This window comes from Adiantum capillus-veneris, chromosome 23 (assembly GCF_014529385.1).
Source record: "Adiantum capillus-veneris isolate H3 chromosome 23, ASM1452938v2, whole genome shotgun sequence".
Lineage (NCBI taxonomy): Eukaryota > Viridiplantae > Streptophyta > Polypodiopsida > Polypodiales > Pteridaceae > Adiantum > Adiantum capillus-veneris.
In genome coordinates, this window is record NC_140953.1 from 104906051 (window position 1) to 104919975 (window position 13925).

Below are 13925 nucleotides of genomic sequence, written 5' to 3' on the forward strand. Positions count from 1 at the left end.
GGGCTATAATAGATTCTTTCCTCTAAAGTGAATCATCCTTTTTGTTCTATCACTGCGTACACTTCTATGAGCTGATATGTGGACCGTTCAAACACTGGTTGATCCTTTTTGTATAGTTTCCTTTTTTGGTCTACATAGTGTGAATTATGTGTACCATACAATGCAAATAGTATTCTGGTTTCCCTTAGACTCGTGAATGATTTCACACTTGTGGAAGTGGATGCAAAAGCATTTGCAAATTTAACAGTATTTTCAATATTTTGTGATATCTGAACACCTTGACCAAATTCATGCAAGGATTTGTTGTTCAAAGAATTAACTTTAAGCCTTTGAAGTGCTTGTGCATCTTTATGTTGATTTTGAACTTGCAGTGCTTTTATTGGTGTTTCTAATGGTAGTGCAGGATCATTTGATTGCATCAAAAGTGACAAGTTAGATGCACTTACATCAAGATTCACATTTCCAAATTTCTATGTACCTTGCTTGGTAATTGATGTGTCCCTTTTGTCTAGATTTCTTGGACAATCTTCAGCAAAATGTCCACCTTTCGTCCACAATCTGAGCACTACATCATGTCTAGTGGTATTTCCTTTGGTTCAGTGATGTCAAGCTCTAGCTGAAAAGTTTCTACTTCTATCCTGGCAAAGTTGTCGGCATCTTCTTTTAAAACACTAAGCATCAAGTTGTAAAATGCTCCATCTTGACCTTTGTACCATCTTTGGTTTGGTTCTCCAACTAGACTAGCTTCTATTAGTTGATATGTTGGATCTTCCCGTTTTGATTCTTGACTATAGATTTGGCCACTATAATCCATGTACAATGACCTTGATTGCATATGCACCAACTGTATGTTTTGCTGGCTTGTGGAGATTTCTAGATAAACATTTGGGTTGACTTTTTGAACTTCTATCTGCACTTTATTTTAGAGCTTGCAATACCTGGCTCCACTAAAGTCAGTGAACATTTGGGAGTTATCTGAATGTAGCTTTACTCTAGTCAAAAAAAATTTGGCTCTTGTGCTTCTTTTATTGCTTCATCAAGTATATATGGCCTTCTGAATATGCATATAAGCCTTTATCTCCATTGTAGCCATATAGGTATAAAATTTTCTCTGTTGTAGTTGTGCATGTGTTGCCACTGCTACTAGCTTTCTCGGCTATACTTAAACTCTCGGCTCTATTTGAGTCCATGTTGGCTTGATCTAGCAAAAGTGTCTCCTAGCAGATTTTGGTACTAATTAGCAAAATTTCTCCTATTTGAGTTTGATTAAACTACTTCAGCTAAATCACTTTTGCAGTTGACTTTTCTTAAACTCACAAGAGTTGATTAACTTTAGCTCGATAGTGTCAGAATTGATTGCAGCGTTTGCAATCATCAAAATCTGGTCCTTGAATAGCCTAATCTGCAATCTATAGTGATTTGTGTCTGTGTTTGTCCATCTAGAAGCTAATTTGCAATGCAATCACTTGCACCTGCCATTTTTTAGTGTGCAAATTTTATGAAATTTATTTGTTACTCTTCTGCTTAAGTTGGTCTCTTTGCTCGCTTTTTTTCGGTCGTGTTTCTGCTAATCTGGGTTGCATAGCGGTGAGTGATTCTCTCGGCTTTGTTTTTTTTTTTACTTGCTCGCTTTTGTGTTGTTTGCTCAGTGTGTGGCTCTTTTGGCTATTTTTTTTGCTTTTTTGTCTCTTTGTGGCGCTCTTCACCGGCCTTGCTTTTTTGCTTTTGATTTATCTGTGTAATTTATCCTCTCTTCTTATTTTTATATTTTTTATGGAATTTATATTTTTTATATTTTATGGTCTTTTTATGAATTTTTATGATGTTTTTAAAAAGTCTTGATTTTTAAGATTTTTTTTGGTAATTTTCTCAAATGTTCGTAAATTTTGTAGTTTTTATGATGTTTTTGAAGATTTTTTGAAATTTTTAATGATTTATTGTATTGTTTTAAAACATTTTTTGATTTTATTAATGAATGTTTTGAGCTTTTATAAATTTTCTACAATTTCTAGGAATTTATCTGTGTAATTTTTGGTTTTTTGTAATGTTTTTGTTTTTTTTTATTTTTGATGAGTTTTCTAGTCTTTTGTAAATTTAAAACCTTTTTTTGGAGTTGTTTTGTAATATTTTAAGGTTTTTTTTAATTTTAAAATATACAAATAAGTGAAATGGAAGTGAGAGAAAAGAAAATAAAATCTGATTGAAATGAAATAAAATTTAAAGAAAATGATACCGAAGCGAAATGAAATTGAAAAGAAACAAAATGAAATGAATACAATAAAAAGTCAATGACACAAAAAATAAAGGAAAAGGACAAAAGGCTCCAGCAGGAACCCATTCAAGAAAGATAGAAAGAAGACAAAATAAAATGAGAGGTCCCCTATTTTTTTGTCTTCTTGTAGCTTAATGAATTGTGTGTGTAGGGGTGCGTTCACGCATGTGTGTGTGTGGTGGTCGACGGTGTTAGAGAGAGAAAGTTAGAGAGAGAGAGAATGAGAGTGACCTGGCGTGCAATACGAGAAGGAAGAGAGAGAGAGAGAGAGAGAGAGAGAGAGAGAGAGAGAGAGAGAGAGAGAGAGAGAGAGAGAGAGAGTAATGTGGCCTCCTCTTCCAAGGGATCAAGAAACATAGAGAAAAGGGAAAAGGGTGGTTGACACAGAAAGCTTCACTCCTTCTAGGAAAACTTACAAATCATGAGCTGAAAAAAACTCGACATTTTTAGCCAAATTTGATCCTTATGACTATATATGGTTGTCTCATGAGCTGAAAAAAACTCGACATTTTTTTGGAACATCAATTCCATCTTTAACATTGTCCTTGCACAACATTTCACAACCTAAACTGTGTGAAAAAACGGGTCCTGTTTTTGGCTTTTTTCAACTTTTTGCAACTATACCACTGTAGAATTCATGTTTGTGAGGTCTATAATGCTAGAGAACTATCTTTAGTAGTCCTCAACATGTCCTGATGCTTCTAGGGAGAAATAAATATTAAAGTTGTAAGTTATGACCAAATTACAAAAATTGTCAAATCCTGTTTTTTAGCCAATTTTAGCTCTTCTATGATTTTTTTAGCTGATTTCAGAAAATCCAAATGCATTTTTTATTTTCTATGTCGCATATTGTAACATAAATCTAACATTCCTTGAGTTTTGGGGCACCTAATACCCTATTTTGCATAGTACACAACGATGGTTGGTTTTTTCAATTATAGAAGAAAACAAAACATTTTAGTATATCAAGTATAGCTTTTTCAATATTGTTAGTTTCTTGTGACAACTACATGCATTTTGTAGGTAATAACCATATATAGTCATAAGGATCAAATTTGGCTAAATATTGAATAGTTTCTATGGGATTCTACAACTCATAATGTTGAACCCAGTTTTTTTAGGTTTGCTGTATTTAACACTTCATCTTTGTCGCCAAGATTCCCCTTGGTAAGAGATGTATTATTCTTTTGACATGCTCCATGGCTCCTTATGAACATAAAGGACAATAGGGAACTAAGAAAACATGCATATATTATTTGTATTGAGCATGGCTATAGACACTTTGATGATAGGTTTGTAGAATGGTAAAAATTCAACTTTTTTGTACCTATTTATTTTGGCAAAACAAAAAATAGTGAGTGAGAAGCAATCATATGTTCTGATCACCAACCCATTGAAGTTAACTAGGGAATTTATCTCAAGTCCTACAAAAATCCCTAATCTTATTTTTATGCAACAAAACGTAAGAAATGACTGTTTTTATGAAAATTCACTGGTCCATCAACTTTGGAGGCTTGGTGTGACCAAAAGATGAGAAATTTTACAAGTTTTTTATTTTTTCCATGTTTGGTAGGCCTTGAACTATAACCTCATGAAAGGATTTTACAAAATGAGTGGATCTACTATGGTTTTGGAGGTTTTTTTCAAAACCCTGAAAGGACACTTTTATGTCCTGTTAGGTTACCAACCTAGTGTTAAGTGCGCACACAAAAGGGTTAATAACACTAGAATGGTAACCTAACAGGACATAAAAGAGTCCTTTCAAGGTTTTCGGAAAATTTTCCAAAACCATAGTAGATCCACTCATTTTGAAAAATCCTTTCATGAGCTTATAGTTCAATAACTACTACATATGGAAAAAATGAGAAACTTGTAATTTTTCTCATCCCTTGATCACTACAAGCCTCCAAAGTTGATGGACCAGTGCATTTTGCCCAAAACAACAATTTCTTACAGTTGATTGCATATAAATAAGAGTGGAGATTTTTGTAGGACATGAGATAAAATGCCCCGTTAACTTCAATGGGTTGGTGACCAAAAAATATGGTTGCTTTTACCTCACTAATTTTTTTTTGGGCAAAAAAAATAGGTACAAAAAAGTTGCATTTTTGCCATTCTGTGGACCTATCATCAAAGTTTCTATAGTCACGCTCAATACAGATACTATATACATGTTTTCTTAGTTCCCTTTGGGCCTCTCGACTCAAAAGGAGCCATGGAGCATGTCAAAAGGATAATGGATCTCTTACAATTGGAACCTTGGGGGCAATGATAAAGTGCTAAATACAGTAAACATGAAAAAACTGGGTTTAGCATTATGACCTCTAGAAACCCATAGAAACTACTCAATATCTAGACAAGTTTGTAGTCTATGATTAGATATGGTCACTACCTACAAAATCACACAATTGGCCTAAGAATCTAGCAATATTGAGAAAGCTATACTTGATACTCTAAAATGTATCGTATTCTTCAGCAATAAAAAAACTCAACCATCATCATATACTATGCTATATAGCATATTAGGTCCCCCAAAACTCAAGGAAGATTAGCTTTATGTTATACATTACACTTACATAATCAAAATTAAATTTGGATATCAAGAAAGCCACCAAAAAAATCATAAAAGTGCTAATTTTGGCCAAAAAACAGGATTATGCAATTTTTGTAAATTGGTCATAACTTTCAATTTTAACACTTAGCTCTCCCTACAAGCATCAAAACATGTTGAGAACTATAAGGGCCTAACCTCTAGCCATCTAAACCTCACAAACATGAAGTTTAGAGTGGTATAGTTGCCAAAAATTGAAAAAAAGCCAAAAACAGGACCCGTTTTTTCACACAGTTTAGGTTCAAAAATGTTGTGCAAGAGTAAGGTTAATGGTGAGATCGATACTCAGAAAAAAATGCTAAGTTTTTTTCAGCTCATAAGGCAACTTTGTGGATATATAGCACCTAGAAATTCATTTTCATACTCTTCAAATATTTCAAGAAAAATGGTCACTTAACAGGACACAAAAGTTTCCAAGGACATAAAAGTGTCTTGTTGCCATTCTAGTGTTAATATTATCAAAATTGCAATGTGGTTTCACAAATCTCTAATAGGACATGACCACAATACAAATCAATCATCACAATTAAAAAATCATTAAGCACACATTGATTTTTAGGTACACAAACAAGGGCAAAATAGTGCACACACACTTAAAATTAGCCATACACACACTCAATTAGAATGTACACACACTTGCAATTGACCATTCAAAGATGTCAAAATTGCATTACGACGGCATGAAAACGAACAATCCAAAAATTTCATAGCAGCAACATTGCATTGCAATAACATAGCATCAACATTGCATTGCAATAGCATAGCATCAACATTACATTGCATCATGGTAGAGTCTCTACACAATTCTACAGATCTTTAGATTTTAGGGAGGTTGAGAATACCACCTTGATTACCTTTTCAATGAAGATCGATTGATGGTTGAAAGCTCCATTCCTTTGAAGAAAATTAGTGTGTAAGTTATAAAAAATTAGTGAAACTAGTAAGGGGTTAGTGTGAAATTAGAGTATGTAAACACATAATTAGCAAGTTACAGTGATAAATTAGGGAATTATGAACACATTGCTTCCTGGACACACATCCAAAATCCACAAAACTATAAACACAAAAGTGAAATTAGTGAGGAAACACATCCGATTATGCCACAATTACACTAGGTAGGGCATTGTCCCCGGCAGTGCTTCCAAATGTTGGGGGTCTCCATCGTTTCATAGCTCCAATGACCAACAAAATTGTGAATCCGGAGGGATGGACTACCCGGTTAGGGCATGGAAACACTCACACGATTAGTATGCTAATCATGGAAACATGAATGGTGACTCTATGTGGTGATCTTCTTGGCCTATGGAGGAGCTAAGCCACAATGATGGGCAATCTCCATATCCACTTCTCTTCACCCCCAATCAACCCAATCACACACACTAATGATTGCAAGATGACACAACACTATTTCTATCATGCAACAGACAAATTGCAAGCACACACACATAGATCTATCCAGCACCACATTCCAATAAAACCTACATGCATACACAAGGAAGAGAGGGCAATCACTCAAGATTAGAGAGGGATTAACCACTAATTAGTTATCTAGCTAATCAAAGCATCATTAGCAATCATAAGAAGCATGAGAGAGACATAGTAAAAGGGAATCAAGTATTGATTAGTGCTAACTAAGTCACATCAGCAATGAGAATCTCAATGACTCCATAGCCACACACCTCAATAGCTCTCACCAAAGAGTGCTCTCAACAAATGAGCTTGAAAACCGTAATTTCTTCTACACACTGCCTTATATACGTAGGGTAGAAATGTACAATGTCGGGTGCCCAAGGCTTTTTAGGGCTCCACCACTTACTGAATCTGCAACCTAGGCACACTACTGACATGTTCTTTACAGCTTGGAACTCCCATTGAGCCCGTAACACATTAAAATATTACAATGGCTTGAAATAAATTGGGAATTTACAATACACTACAATACTCCAATATTCACTGCTTCTTTGTATTCATCCTCGATGTGCATCCGTATGTCTTTGGTCTTTAGCAGCTCCTATTAACTGACGTTGACTCAGTAACAAGTCTTTTTTGGCTTCCAAAATGATTAGATGTTTTCATATAAGGACCGTGTTATTGGCTATTTTATCAAGACATGTGATGAAGAATCAGCTTCTTAGCTTATTGATCTTGGGTTGGAGATCGGAGTATGCTCGGTGCCTTTTTAAAGGGAGGTATTTGTCACAATACCCATAGAGCACTTGGTGCATGGTTTTCCAAGAGAGCCCATGAGGGTAACTGATAATGTTATCTAAGGTGAGGAAGTCCATGACTTTACTTAATTCAAGGATGGATTCCTCAAGAAGTGGTGGCCTACCATGTATATGTCCCAAATCATAAGAGCTTAGTGTGGCAAGCTCTGGGGTAAAAATTGCCTTATGTTTGTAGAGATAAGATGCCCCCAGGGCTTGTTAAGCTCATCGGGAAAAATATGACATGCACAAGTGGGCAATGGATCATGCTTAAAAGCAAACACTTCTCTACCATTACATATCTCAACTTTTAAAGAGGGCAAAAAGTTCATCCTTGGTGGGGGTGGTGGCCATACAAAGTCCAAAAAAGAAAAATATTAAGAAGGCCTTCACGTGTGACCTGCAATTTAAGAAAATACCCTTTTTAGTCATACAGTAGGGCCTTAGCATTGTTATTACATTGAGCAGTAAATGCAGGGTGGCTGCGTGAGTTCTGCACAAAAGGTTGTACCAAGAGAGGGGGTTGCAAGGAGAAGGCTAAATATGATGAGGCTCCTTGTTGTGTGAAGCAACTGCTAGAAGAGTCAGCAGGCAGCACATTGGTTTGCCTAGCCACCCATGTCCCCTAATGTGTTGATTAAGTTCCAACCTGGCATGCTTACCACAATGCATATTGTGCATTCCACCACGGTTGATGTCCTCGTAGATGAAGGTACTGACTTTCGAGGTGGGGTACACAGAGGAGCCATTCTCATCGGACAAAATAGTATACTTGATGGAATTCTCTTATTTCTGTCTATAGAGTAAGTGAATGAGCATGGATTTGATGGCCTCCTATGCTTCCTTCTTGATCCAATTGAGGAAGGAGATGGTTGACCTCTTTAAGCTTGGACCCGGAAAGAAGACAGGAAGATGGTGCATGACAATCGAGAGTGCATGGTCAAACCATAACATGATCCCGTCTTTGCACACCTCTCCCTAGACCACATGCTCACAACCACATTTCAAGAAGGGCATGTGGACATTCCACACGTGGGTAGTATAGTAGGTTTCCCGCCTAGTGGTTGAGATGACTCCTTTGACACCAATGGTGCATCCATAGGCTTCCTTCCACCTTGTTGTGTCAAACTTGGACATGGTAAAGGGGGCAGCTATGAGGGAATTTTCAATGAGGGAAGAGGCGTTGGACTTGAGTACTTGCTCTAAACCTAGCTTAAGGACCTTCTTGTCCTTCCCCATTGAGTAGTGTGAGGAGGAGACCTTTAAGCAAAGGTGCCATAAGGGTGAGGTTAACCATTGACCAAGGCTTATGATGTGCATGTCACAAAATCTAATATCTGACCAACCCAAATTATTTTCTCATATTAAACTAATCATTTAATGTGGGAGAATAAACGTTAGCAAGGGTTAAGATATAGACATGTGCTTATAGAACTATCTCAACATGGGGCCAATAGTTAAGGTCCCAAATTAGAGATGGTCTATCAAAGAGAAAGGATAACCAATGGAGCATAAAGACCTTAGGGTTAGCTTCATTGAAGACCTCCAATAATTAGTGTAAAAGTCCTTTGACCTTAGGTAAGCTAGGGATGTGCTTGAGGTGGGAACCCGGCCCAAGAATAAGGTGCTTGAGGTGCTTGTCATGCTTGATGACTAAGGTTCTTGAGGTGCTTGTCGTACTTGATGAATAAGGTGCTTGAGGTTCTTGTCGTGCTTGCTCACTAAGGTGCTTGAGGTGCTTCTCATGCTTGTCGACTAGGGAGTAAGAGGTGCTTTGTCATGCTTGCTGACTAAGGTGCTTGAGATAAGGTGTCCCAAAAAGTCAATGTTCAATCCCTACAAGGAGGGGGCGAGCCCTACAAGAGGGGGGATGAGATAGAACACACACACTCACACAAGGCATGCTTGGTAGAAAGAAAGCAAAAGGGACACTTGTCATGTTCCTCCTCTTGTTTCCCTCATGGTGTGCATGAAGCCTATTGGTTGGCTACCCAAGGGGTCCAATGATAATTTAGAATATTTAATTAATTCTTTCTATATTTATCATGTCGTCCCTCTCAAAGGGGAAAGGGGGACACTTGTCCCAAGGCTACCCTTGTTACTTGGTATGACTATTTCTTATGATTTTCTAGGTCTAGAGGGGTCCAATGAGCTTCAAGCATGAGCTACAAGGAGGGGTTGACCAAAGTAACTAGGGGGGCTACTCTCCCACACACACTCACACGTATTCTCAATGTGTGAAGTTCAAAGTGCAAGAGATCCCTCTCCTTCTCCAAGCAAGTAGAGATGTTGAGAGCCTACACCAGCACTCTTGGCTATGGAATGCAAATTCAACCAAGAGCCATGCTTCAATGCTTAAGTTTTCCATCTTTTCCATCTTCATTACTATGATATTATGTATGGTAGCAAGAAGAGTGATGATAATTGAGGAATTAGTTCTTTCTACTAATAGCCGTTTTTCAGCTCTCTGTAATTGCCATAGTGAGTTAACCCACCCTACCAAAATCATCCAAACACTGTGGCTATCCCTACCATTTTATTGTATATAGGCGTGTGTGAGTTAGAGGACTTTTCCCATATCTTCTTAAAAACCCTCAATTAGCTAGTCACTAGGCTAGTTGAGCCAAAAAAATAAAAAAATAAAAAAGTAAAAATTATAAGTATATTATGGCCCATTTGTGTGTAAATATTTCATTGTATATAGGGCCTAAATAAAATGATTTTTTATAATTATTTTGGTATTTATTTAAATATTTCTACCTAGGGTGTGTTATTTATGCTATGTACATTGACTCACCATTACCATATTTTTTCTTACCATTTTGCATACTCTTTATTCCATATAAAAATAATTTCATGCAAGCTTCTCTTATTTTTGGTGTAACTCCATCCCAATAGAAATAATAAAAAAAACTAGTTCTATTTATGTGTACAATTTTTCACTATTGTGATTTTTTCCTTCCTACATCTATTCTCTATTACTCTCATAAATTAGACCACCAAAAATATTCATCTTTTTATGGTAGACTTATAATGAGAGAGATTTATTTTGACCCCTTTATATGTTTTCCACCTATAGTATTTATATGTACATAATTTTTTAAAACCCCTCAATATTTGATTTTCTTAGTTGTACTATTCACTTATATCATGATCTCAACAATATTTTCAATTATAGACCTACCAAATAAGGTCAAGGGTATGTGTAATGCATGCATGCACCATGGGGGGCTCACTCTTGGAGGTATTCAAAAGAATCATCCAAAGAAGGACCTCACAAGGACTTTGTGCAGTGAAAAAAAATAGTCGGTTTTGCTGAATTTTTAAAGATCACATGCTCCCCGAATTTGAAAAGGTGATACAAACAAAATTTATAGCTCGTGGGCTGAAATTTTACCTCAAATGTTTTAATATTTTTTTGAGCTACGAGCTGTGAGCTATAATTTTATTGGTGGACCCCAGTTTGCCCATGCTATGCAGCCACACTCCCTCTTCCACTTTATCGTTTTCCTCTTTCATACACACTCCTCCCTCTCCTTCCCACTCCCAAACCTGCAACTCCCATGTCCTAATTCACCCTCTTCACCATTGCCACATCTCTCACACCTCCATAGCCTTCATCCTCCATTTCTACACCCTATGTGTCCCCCTTTCTCTCTACATATATGTCCATATTACCATACACTCTTCAGCTTTGTAAAGAACTTCCAAAAAGAAAAAAAAATCCAAGGATAATCTCTGCAAATGAAGGCTTTTAACATGAATTTTCCAAGGTTTGAAGATAACATAGCTTCATCGACACGCGCTGCTTCGCCATGCTGACTACTTCTTCTTCTGGTGCTGTAAAGAGGTGAATGTCAACTTCTCCAAACCTTCAACCTCTCTTTACAAGCTCATCCCTTCTCTAACTTTTCTCATCATATATCTCACCATTTGGTGAATGATTTTGTAAATATTTTTTAGTGATAATTACTAACTAATAACCACTAACCTTATTGTAAAATGCACCCTCTACTAGAGTAGGCACTCCCAAATTATTCACTCAATCCTCTCTTCTTTCATCCGCAATAATTCTCTTCCCTTGAGCCCCACATCCATGTGACTCAAAGGACAAGAGAGACCCACCCTCATTAAAAAAAATAAAAATATGCATAATCTTTTATTCCTTCAAATAAACTTGATTAGGCCTAATCCTAATCGGGGCTTCTAAAAGCTATAAATAGAGACCTTCTCTCCCTTGTAAATCATCACATGATCACACTACACCACACCATTATAAACACATAACACACCACTCTTCAAGCCCATTTGTGTAGAATGTGTGCATCGTGAGTGCTCTATTCCATCATTACACATAGGTGCATGGAGAAGCTTGAAGTTAGTTATGCCATCTGGAGGAGTGGAGTGTATGCCATACTCTTCACCACACTTGTAGCCTACTCTTGTGCATAAATAAGATTTATAGTTTTGGGTGCAATTGTATGCTGCAACTACGACTCTTCTCTCCAAATTGACTTGATAAGTTGGCTCATCAGGTGGTTGAAGGTATGTTGTCCTTGAAGTTTGTTGTGCCATTTCATGCTTGGTGGTTTGAGGGCTTGCTGAATTGTTTGCCTAAAAGGTCAATTGTAAGAGGATGCTCGGTGAGAGGGCTCCCGTGACCCTAAGACAATTTGTGTATTGGCAACAAGGTCAAGTTTTGTGTTGTCTCTCTATTTCTCATCAAGCTTTGTGTGCATCTAGTCTTTAAGGCTAAGACTGAGTTGCTCAAGTTGATGTGTGCTCTTTACCTCTCTCTGGCGTGGTGAATGTTTGTGTTTGGTATGTGTGGATATCTTGCGTTCCCCTCTCTTTGTGCATTTGAGTACAAGGATATATCACGTGCGTCCTAGTTCGCATCTACAACTAGGTGGTGCCCCTTTTCTTGTTTGGTTTCTGGCTGTGGGTTGTTGTTGTCTCTGATTGTGCTTGCCCCAGCTCCAATTGAGCAGCACGGGAGCCTCGAAGGGTGTTTAGAGGCCACTCTTCTTGTTGCCCGCCCTGGACCACCTCACTACTATGAAATGTTTCTTCTTCCTTTTTCCTACCCTCATTCCCTGCTAGCTCTCTCCACCTTCGAAGGTGTTTGAGGTCTTGGGACTGAGGCTTGCGATACTTAAAGCTTTCCACAAATTTTATGTTATGCTTGTGATGCATGAAGCTTTCCATATTCATTGCATCACCTAGGTCACAAGGAACACAAAGATTGTATTGTAACAAGTCTCTCTTGATGGGAGAAATCAGAATACAAGTGCCTACTGGAGGGGGGGGCGGTGCCACATAAATCCGGTCCTTAGCTGCTTCATGTTCTTTAATTTCTCTCTCTTGCAAAATTATTGCTCATGCCAGGTTAACTAAATTCTATGTTTATGATGCTACCATCAATTATGTTCACTCGCTATGCTCACAAAGTGATTTCACAAAAGTACTCTCTCTAATTTCCACTACTCTCAAGTTACTAGGGAAATTACATTACATTGGTATCAGAGCATTTGGTTTGTCTTTTCTTGCTTAAGAAGAGAGTTCCTTAGAGGTAGCCTATAAATTGTTGATCTTGTTAAATATATTAGAGTAAGTGAAACTAGGATCTATTATTAGTTTTTTTGAGCCCACTATGTGGAATATGGTGCACACCTTTGGGAGATTTGGACTTAATAATGGAGTCTTATTAGACTTTCCTACGGCTTAACCATTATTGAGACATAAAAAGTACAAAAGGAGCTAGCCCTTGGCAACTCTGATATGTTATACCTACTCCACTACTCTCTATAATTAGCCACTTTGATCCTTGGGTGTAGATACTTAAGATCCAATTTTCAAAGGCTAAGAGGAGTGGCAACTAAGTTTTTGAATTGCCAAAGCATACACTAAGTACGTACAAAAATTTTGCTAGCATGGATGACAATAACGAAGAGAGTAGAATGAACATTGATAGCTTTGATTTTGCACATGAAGGTGCTAATGATGATGCTCCCATGTTTGTTAATTATCTGGTTACTAGGTTGCAGCAAGCTATGGGCAACCCCTCTTTGCAAGCTGAAGTTACTCAAAAATTTTGTGCTTATGGGATTTCCCTTCCTCTCCAAGAGGAGAGAGAGCTTAGGAGGCCTCTTAAAGAGACCCGCAAAAGAAAACTCTCTCCCATACGAGAGGAGGAATCCAAAGATCAAGAAAGCAATGAAACTTTAATTTCCTCTGAAGATGTGGCTCCACAAAGATGGCGGTTTAGACAATCATCTACTCCTCCCAAGAGAAAAAGATCAATACACAGTCCCTCTCCTCTTCATTCCAAAAGGGAAGAGAGGAAACAAAGGAAGAAAAGGGCTAGAAATAGGTCACCCTCTTCTCCTTCTTCTTCACCTTCCTCCTCTTCCGACGAAAGTTATGGCTATTCTCCTAGATAATATAGGAGATGGGAACATCGCAAATTCTACCCTGCATAACGAAGGTCACAAAAGCTAAAGAAGTTCAAAGAGGGAGAAAAGATATTTTCTCACCTATGATGGCACCGTTACAAAGTGCTTGCCTTCATCTAGAAATTTGATGCGGCCTTTGGAGATGAGGGATTCACGGAGTCCTCCAAGCTATGCCATGTAGCTATGCACTTCCAAAAATCATCTTGTCAATGGTGGGATAGCCTTTGTGGCAATGGAGAAGCCCCAAAGACATGGAAAAATCTACGAGTTTCCATCATGAAGCAATTCCTTGCAAGCGATGCAAAGGAAAAATTGCTCACCGAATGGCGCAGGCTTGAAGCTTCTCTTTTATGCATCTATCCACAAGTATGTAGACAAGT